Source organism: Schistocerca gregaria, chromosome 4, assembly GCF_023897955.1.
Source record: "Schistocerca gregaria isolate iqSchGreg1 chromosome 4, iqSchGreg1.2, whole genome shotgun sequence".
Classification (NCBI taxonomy): domain Eukaryota; kingdom Metazoa; phylum Arthropoda; class Insecta; order Orthoptera; family Acrididae; genus Schistocerca; species Schistocerca gregaria.
Genome location: NC_064923.1, coordinates 571,282,607 through 571,291,688, shown reverse-complemented (window position 1 = coordinate 571,291,688; position 9,082 = coordinate 571,282,607).

Genomic DNA, 9,082 nt, shown 5'->3' with positions numbered 1-9,082 from the left:
TTCATTTCTTGCCATTCGCCGTGTTGACGTTCAGCGTCGTGCTATTTCTGCCTGTAGTATTATATTTTGTGCCAAAGTTTTTAAGTGTTTCTGAATTAATTCAGACGTGTTTTTTAAGCGAATTCTTGTATGTTTCATTGTGGAGGGCCTATATTTACTTGTTATTCTCCCTATTAGTCAGTCGGTTAGTGTCGGCAGCAGCCCGTCCGACTGCCATTAAACGGTGAGATTTACTTTAAAGCTCGTCTCTGCCCTGTGTACGAGCTAGTAGTGACTTTGGTTCGTTTTAGGCCAATCTCAGTGCGCTGCGCTTAGCAATTAAAAATTACATACTATGATATGAAGCATTATTTGCCAACTTCATTTCGCGCTTTGCGTACTAAATATACAGAACCGTTCCGTTACAAGTTTTAATTAGTATTCTCCGTGGTTTTCCAAATAACAAAAGACGAAATTAGCTGATACCTTCCTAAGGAGTTATGATTATGCGAGGAACATACTCACGGCAAGAGAAGCTAATGGTTTGCTGCACCTGCGTAGGCATAAATCTTGCATTTGAATAAAAATGTGAGTTTATGCTTCGCGTAATGGCGATGTGGTGTCTGCAGTGATTCATCTGTTTACCGATTGTGCGCCGTAAATAGATTTATGTCCTTCGCCGTGCATATACTCTGCTAAAACGGGCTGATTTCTGATGCGACCGTGTTGTGGTGCGATCAGTGTAAGAGGGAGGAGTGCTTTTCGCAGAGTTTATTGGAAAGAGCTGCTGAAAAGTACCTCTAGGGGCCGCATTTCCCGCGGAGTATTCAGTATTACCGAGGAGGAGTCGTTAAAAAGTCGTTAATCATGGTGGCTCGCGGTAGAGCAACAGAAAATTAAAAAGTTTCAAGGGGTGACAGAATTGCCAGAGGTTCGCGCTTGATTCCGTAACTTGCGGATTAAAATCAGATACCGCCTTGGTGCGATAGATTGTGTGACGCTCACTTCCCGGTTCCCCCCTGGCGACAGTCACGTGTGCTGAAGGTGGTTCCAGGACCAACACTGCGCTGTTCTGATAGCTGTCAGGACGTACTCCACCGTGGAATTTGAAAAGGTCTTTCAAGTAGCGCTACCAGTCACAAAATTCGTGGAAGACTTAAATTATTTAATTAGCACAGGTTTCGATGTTAGACTTCATCATCAGGCGTCAGTGGCAATACAGAAAACATTTAACAGAAGTGCATGTAGATATTAAAGTTCTTTTGTACAGTCTTGGCATGTGATGTCGTCATCTTCTGGAGAAACAGAAGGATAATTTAATCCTCTTTCAAATAGATGCTGTTAAACTTTATACTTAGATGTTGAGTAGTGCCACTGTAGTCTGATGATGAGATCTACCTCGAAACATGTTGCTACTTAAGTAATGTAAGTAGCAACTGGTAGCTGTATTTGACCAAAAGTTTTCATATTTTTGAAACCATCATGGTCGATTAGCAGCCAATACGTATTTAATTGCTTCAAGCAACTATCTTTGAGCCCTGTCCATTGGCTACGCTCTTTTCTCCACGACAGAGCGATGTTAGGACGTTTATCGAAAACCGTTTTCTTTAGGGTGGATCACACGTTCCATTGCATGTACATCTCCAAGTAAAGGTACTGGTGATGGTGATGTGTTCTGTCCATTAAGCATGTCCATCGCTGCAAGTTCAGCATCCTCTAGCCCTCCCGCCATCCCTTTCGTAGCTGCATGTGATATATTTATCTTGAGTTGTTAATTAGCTGGTATCTTCTTCTACCTCTGGTCCTTTTTCCTGTCATTATTCCCTCCTTTATTACGTAGTCTCTTCTCATCTAGTGTCCTAGCTAATTTCTTTCCCTCCTCATTTATTTGTATTAGTAGTGTAGTAGTACTTATTGTTGTTGTTTTATTCATCTGTGGACCACTTTTTAAGTATATTGGACATACCGTGGTTATACACTTTAAGAATAAAAAACAAAATTCATGCATAGAGATTTACAAACTTGCATCTCTAGTTACAAAAGGGTGGAGCAGGTAGTCGGCCGTGACCTTATAGTAGGAGCCATCCTGGAATTTGTCTGAATCAATTTAACGAAACCACGGAAAGTCTAAATTAAGACGGCTGGATGGTAATTTGACCCACTACCCACCCTCGAATACAAGGCCAGTCTGTTTAAAACAGTACAACCTGACATGATTTACCTGTAGTGTACAATACGGCTTTGTTTACACATTCTTGCAAAACAAGTTATTTCAGAACGTAAAACGTTAGTGCTACACTGTTCATTCATTTTTAAACACCAGTCACTTCGCCCTCTACACACACTATAATCAGCTGACATAAGAAACATGACTATGGCCGGCCGCGGTGGTCTCGCGGTTCTAGGCGCGCAGTCCGGAACCGTGCGACTGCTACGGTCGCAGGTTCGAATCCTGCCTCGGGCATGGATGTGTGTGATGTCCTTAGGTTAGTTAGGTTTAAGTAGTTCTAAGTTCTAGGGGACTGATGACCACAGCAGTTGAGTCCCATAGTGCTCAGAGCCATGACTATGGCGTTTTGGCGGCGCGGGATTAGCCGAGCGGTCTGAGACGCTGCAGTCATGGACTGTGCGGGTGGTCCCGGCGGAGGTTCGAGTCCTTCCTCGGGCATGGGTGAGCGTGTTTGTCCTTAGAATAATTTGGGTTAAGTAGTGTGTAAGCTTGGGGGCTGATGACGTTAGCAGTTAAATCCCATAAGATTTTACACACACACACACACACACACACACACACACACACACACACGCACACACATATGGCATTTTGTTTTCATTTTCGGAACTGCAGCTACCCATTTGCTTGCCTGAAAAAAAAAATGAAGCAGTATCCCTCGATAATGTATGATAGTGGTACCAGAACTACTGTCGCCATATACCATAAGGTGATTTGAATAGTGCAGATGTACATATAGATGCAGACGAGTGAAATACTGTGTTCGGGAAGAGGATAAACTGTTAGTACCGTACTTTACAGAGATTGTGTGTAAAGATTTCCAGAAATAACATTATAGTGGGAAAGTATACTGTGAAATAACAGAGGTCTTTTATTACCTGTTACATTTTTTACTGAAACCCTGATCTGTGTTATCTAAATAAAATGTTTAAAATATATTGTTTTAACAGTACTTGCAAATGCCTTTGATAAATTTGTTTTAGAAATCTGTTTAATCACCTCATGTGCTTTATTGTTCAGTTTATTTTCTTCTACAGGATTATTTCGACATTTCTATTCATCCCTTCTTGGTAAATGTAGTTCACTCTGGATCTTGTTCCATGGTCATGGACGAATCGGTTTTTGAAATAATTGTCAAGAAAATTTTTATGTGCATATACAGCACTACTCTGAAAGCCATCGTACAGTGAGAAGAGGAAGGAGCATATTTGTACCTGTCTCACGCCCTCCTCCGTATACAGATGTCACGTGAGAAGAAAAAATGTCGATATGTCTGTGACACCACACTCTCTAAGGGTGACAGAATTTAGTAACAAATTAAATGAGCTCCGCGTCCAGGCCTTGAAGACCCAAGGGAGTCGACCGGCCGCCGTGTCATCCTGTGCTTTCTGCGTCAGGCAATGCGGTATGGAACAGGGGAAATAGGAGAGATAGTGTCACATAATTCGTGAGTTGGAGTGGCAATCATTAAAACAAAGGCGTTTTTCGTTGCGACGGGATCTTCTCATGAAATTTTAACCACTAATTTTCTCCTCCGATTGCGAAAACATTCTGTTACACCCACCTACATAGGGAGGAATGATTATCACGATAAAATAAGAGAAATCAGGGCTCGCACGGAAAAATTTAAGTGCTCGTTTTTCCCGCATGCCGTTCGAGAGTGGAACGGTAGAGAGACAGCTTGAAAGCGGTTCATTGAACCCTCTGCCAGGCACTTTATTGTGAGTAGCAAAGTAATCACTTAGATGTAGATGTAGATGTGGTAAGCACGCCGCTCTCCCGGCAGTTTGGCCACCTTTCCATGCCGTGGAGCCACTATTTCTCACTCAAGCAGCTCCTCAACTGGCATCAAGAGTCGAATGGACTTCGTGCCAGTCCTTCCACGAAGGAAAAATCCTTGACAGTACCGGTAATCGACTCCAGGTCCTCCGTATGGCAGCTATCTACACTGACCACCCAGCTATGGAGGCGGGGTTAACAAGTAGTTAGGGTAACTGAAACATAAGAAGCTTTTGATGTCAAAAATAACATAAATTTGGATGTATTAACGAGAGCTTGAGTTTTATTATTAACTTCATGTGTGATGAGATGGGAGACGAGTGATACTGAATAGTTAGTGATGAAATGGTCGTATGGCATTGTTGGCCGGGAGGCCCCATGCGGATAAGTTCGGCCAACGTATTGCAAGTCCTTTTTAGCTGACGCCACTTCGGCGACTTGCGAGTCAATGATGATGAACACACAACACCCAGTCACCACGAGGTAGAGAAAATCCCTGACCCCGCCGGGAATCGAACCCGGGACCCCATGCGCAGGAAGCGAGCTGCGGACAGTCAGTGATGATACATAAGTATAGAAGTATTCTTGCATAATTCTTGCGGATATTTATTGTGATTCATTTGTAAGTTGGCCATTATCGTCAAGATGACTTTTCCTGTTAAAAGTGAGTCCTCGTGGGAATTTGAATGACGCCTGCTGCATAGTGCATGCATACACCTGAGGGGTGGTTTCAGATATTACGACACGCCAGTGCCTGACAGTCTATCAGCTCTGGGCACCCATCCCAAAGCTGTGAAAACAAACTCTGTTAGGTTGGGAGTAAAAAGTAACACCCCTCTGTAAAGTCGACTGTTTTCTTTGTGTGCCGAGGTTTTAAACTGATCGGGAGAGTTCCGTTTCACCCAAACTTGTTGTGAAGTGACGTTAAAATTACGTATCTTTCATAAAACTTGATGCGAGTGTGAGACTTCACAGCAGTAGACAGGTGAAAACTTTAGAGACGCCATAATGAATTTACGGATTTCGTTATTTTCGTATTACAGCTTGTGTCGTATGACAGTGTGCCATTTCAAGGCAATGGGGCACTGAAGATTTATCACAAAACGGTCAGTGTTGGTACCATTTGTTGTAATTAAATATCAGTTAATGCCACGTCGGTGGCAGAAGCCTTTAGAGTAGGGCCGACCACATCGCGCCAAATACCACGCGTGCAGCTGGCGCAGGCTGTGAGTGATTGGAACAAGGCCTGCCCAGTCGCTCGGTGATGTTCGGTCCTTCTCGGACGTCCCCGAACAGCGCGGCATTTCATTTAGCATTGTGGTGCGGCATTTTTCGGCCGGCAGAACTGTCTGAGTTTGCAGAATTGAACGCTGTCATTGTTTTTTAATCTTTGTTATTTGTTTATGGTGGGACGGACATTCACACATCCAGTAGTTGTTTGCACAAAAAAGTAGTAGTCTAGCGATGTATCATCGCAATCCTTTAAAATGAATAGGAATGACAGAAGAGAGGGATGAGGATTCTAAAATCGCATAAGCGACAGATACTGCATATTTGCTATGAAACGACACTACAATAGCGTGCAATAAAAATTTAAAGGTTTAGTTTGCAATGAGTGAGCAAAAAATTACAACTACGGATAGACAGGACTTATTGTTCTGTGCATCGAGAAGCAGTTTGTGCTAAATTGCAGGCATGTAGCACGTGAAGAAACTGGTGTTACGAATAGTAAAATTTCTGACATCGCACGCACTATTTCATTGTCAGCTGCAACAGTTTTCACTGCAAGTGATTGAAGAGTATGGAGATTTCATATATTACTACAAAGTATATTGGTTAAGTCAGGGAGAATAGCTGGAATGATTTTCGATTTACAACTAGCTGGCATTAAATTTATGAAGGAAAAAGGAGTGAAGGAACGAAAATTAGAACATCCACAATGGATTTCCAACTTCGCATGTTAAACGGATTTGGCTGCCCACTGCCCACAGTAAAACACTACAAGATAACCTTTTTTCTGATTTGGGGGGGGGGGGGGGGGGGAGATGGATACAAAAAAAACATGGCATCATAGAAGGGACACGTTGTGATAAAGATAGTTCATTTCCCTAATTTCAGTGGTGTTAAAGAAAACGCGAAGTTGGAAGAATTAACTGATGACCTTGAAACAATTAAAAGGACAGTTTTGTAAATATTTTGAGGATAATTTCAATCTGACATCTGTTTTCGGGACCGTTCTCTGTTTCAGCTGAAAGCACGCCTGTCCCCTGTGCATGTGCAGATGTAACAGATTGACCTGCAAGGTCAGTTCCAGTTTTCATGACAAACGTTTTACGTTAAGACTGTCCTGGACGCCTAAATTGCTTCCCTTGGGTAGAAGTTCCAAGTCTCCATAACAAGGTTACAAAAGTGCTAAGATATTTGGATTGACATATTTGTGTGAGTAGATATTTTTCAATTATGAAGCTAAATAAGTTACGATTATGCGGCAACCTGGGTGTGAAACTGTTTGCGTTATGTCCATACGCTGATAGTTTGTACCAGATAAAGATTATATTATATCTTCAACGCGCTATAAATAACTAAATAACACTGAAAATTTGCATTCTTTGTGACCTGTGTTGTTGAGAAATGTAAAATATAAAACCAAGTCGTATGTAGTGCTACTGCATTGCCATTTAAATGAGACGCGTTGGCAGTTTTTCCCTCTTCCCTCTCCTCGCCGCTCGGACAGCATTGTGTGGAGGTGGGGGAAGTGTGAAGTGGGGCCGAGCACTTTGACACATGGCCCTGGCCACAGCTAGCAAAGCCGAAATTTTGGTCGCGCCTGCTTTAGAGCATCGCGGGGTGAAAGAGATGTCAGAATTTGTATAAGTTCATTGTAGTGTAGGGGTCATAGACATGGACTTATGAGGAAGAAAATTTCATCATCATCATCATCATTTAAGACAAATTATGCCTTTCAGCGTTCAGTCTGGAGCATAGTCCCCCTTATAAAATTCCTCCATGATCCCATATTCAGTGCTAACATTGGTGCCTCTTCTGATGTTAAGCCTATGACTTCAAAATCATTCTTAACCGAATCCAGGTACCTTCTCCTTGGTCTACCCCGACTCCTCCTACCCTCTACTGCTGAACCCATGAGTCTCTTGGGTAACCTTGCTTCTCCCATGCGTGTAACATGACCCCACCATCTAAGCCTGTTCCCCCTGACTGCTACATCTATAGAGTTCATTCCCAGGTTTTCTTTGATTTCCTCATTGTGGACACCCTCCTGCCATATTTCCCGTCTACTAGTACCTGCAATCATCCGTAACCTCAACCTTGTTGATAAGGTAACCTGAATCCACCCAGCTTTCGCTCCCATACAACAAAGTTGGTCGAAAGATTGAACGGTGCACAGATAACTTTGGGTACTGACTTCCTTCTTGCAGAAGAGAGTAGATAGTAGCTGAGCGCTCACTGCATTAGGTTTGCTACATCTCGCTTCGAGTTCTTTCACTATGTTGCCATCCTGTGAGAATATGCATCCTAAGTACTTGAAACCGTCCACCTGTTCTAACTTTGTTCCTCCTATTTGGCACTCAATCCCTTTATATCTCTTTCCCACTGCCATTACTTTCGTTTTGGAGATGTTAATCTTCATACTATAGTCCTTACATTTCTGATCTAGCTCTGAAATATTACTTTGCAAACTTTCAATCGAATCTGCCATCACAACTAAGTCAGCCACATATGTGAGACTGCTTATTTTGTGGTTACATATCTTAATCTCACCCAGCCAGTTTATTGTATGTTATTTTTTTCGCTGCCGCATTTATAAAAGATTCTGGCACTTCCTTGTTGATTTAACAAGACGTTTGACGTTTAGCACTATTCTATATTATATACATGTATAAGAACTCTCTCTCTCAGAAGTGAGTTCGATTTTGTGACTTCGGTATGGGTAGCAAGATTAAATTACTGTGAGTGAAACGAGCAGCAATGACATTTGTATTCTTTCATGACACCAATAATACCAGTGGAGAGCTAGTTTCAGCCGGGCCTCGATGCAACATGGGACCACGAAACTCGATAGCAATCGACAAATGAGCAACATCATTTTCAGTTACTCCACAGCAACATTCAGTTAATATAAATTTCTCTCTAAATAGCTTCCAATGATTGCGGTCACTCTGAATTTGACGGTTTGACGTTTAGCAGGCAACTCGCGTCTTCTGCGAATAGTACAGTCAGCCTTTAGAACATAAGGACCTGAAGCTTAAGTGAAATGTTGCAGTAGTTTACCTGCATGCATAAGACCTCAGAAGTTCAGGAAAAGCTGCCAGGTTTGTCGAACAAAACAGTTTATTATTGCTCACGGGTAGCGACAGTTACATACGCCGGGATCACAATAGTAACTTGCACTTACACCGGATCCAGACCACATACACCCATGCCACCCCTACCGTAATTTCAACGATCTAATGTTGTGTGGCATCACTTTCTCGCTCGTCTTCAACTTTACATGTTTGATTTCTAGATTCGTCTATGTTTCAATATTTCTTGGGTGTGGTTTATCCCTATCGACCGAGCGCCGTTTGCTGCTCCCTTTACCAACATTTATCTAACAGTAACAACACTTATATCACTGATCTCGGCGATTTCTGATTTATTGCGTGTTTGAGCCTTCTTACAAATGTATTCACGGACCTCAATGAAACAATGTAGAGTGTATCTGTAAAGTCATGGTGCAGTTATGAACACAGGTTGTGGTTAACGAAAACGAGATGGAACGTTGAAACTTATGCTACCTTGGACACTATCGCAAAGAGTTTCTGTAATATGATGTTCAATGGTGTGTGCTCTCATGTGTTGACCCAATACAGTGAACCGTCTGGTAGAAGCGGATCAGGTCATTTCAATCTAGATGTGGACAGTAGAGAGAAAAATTTAGTGTGTGCTGTGGCTTGCTAAATTCGAATCGGTGATGAGTGTTCAACGTGAATATTGTGGCATGTGCAACGAAGAGCCACCACATAGAGAGAACATTAATCGGTAGGCAATTAAAGATACCAGCAGTCTGTTGGACAAACCGTATTCTGATAGGCCTTC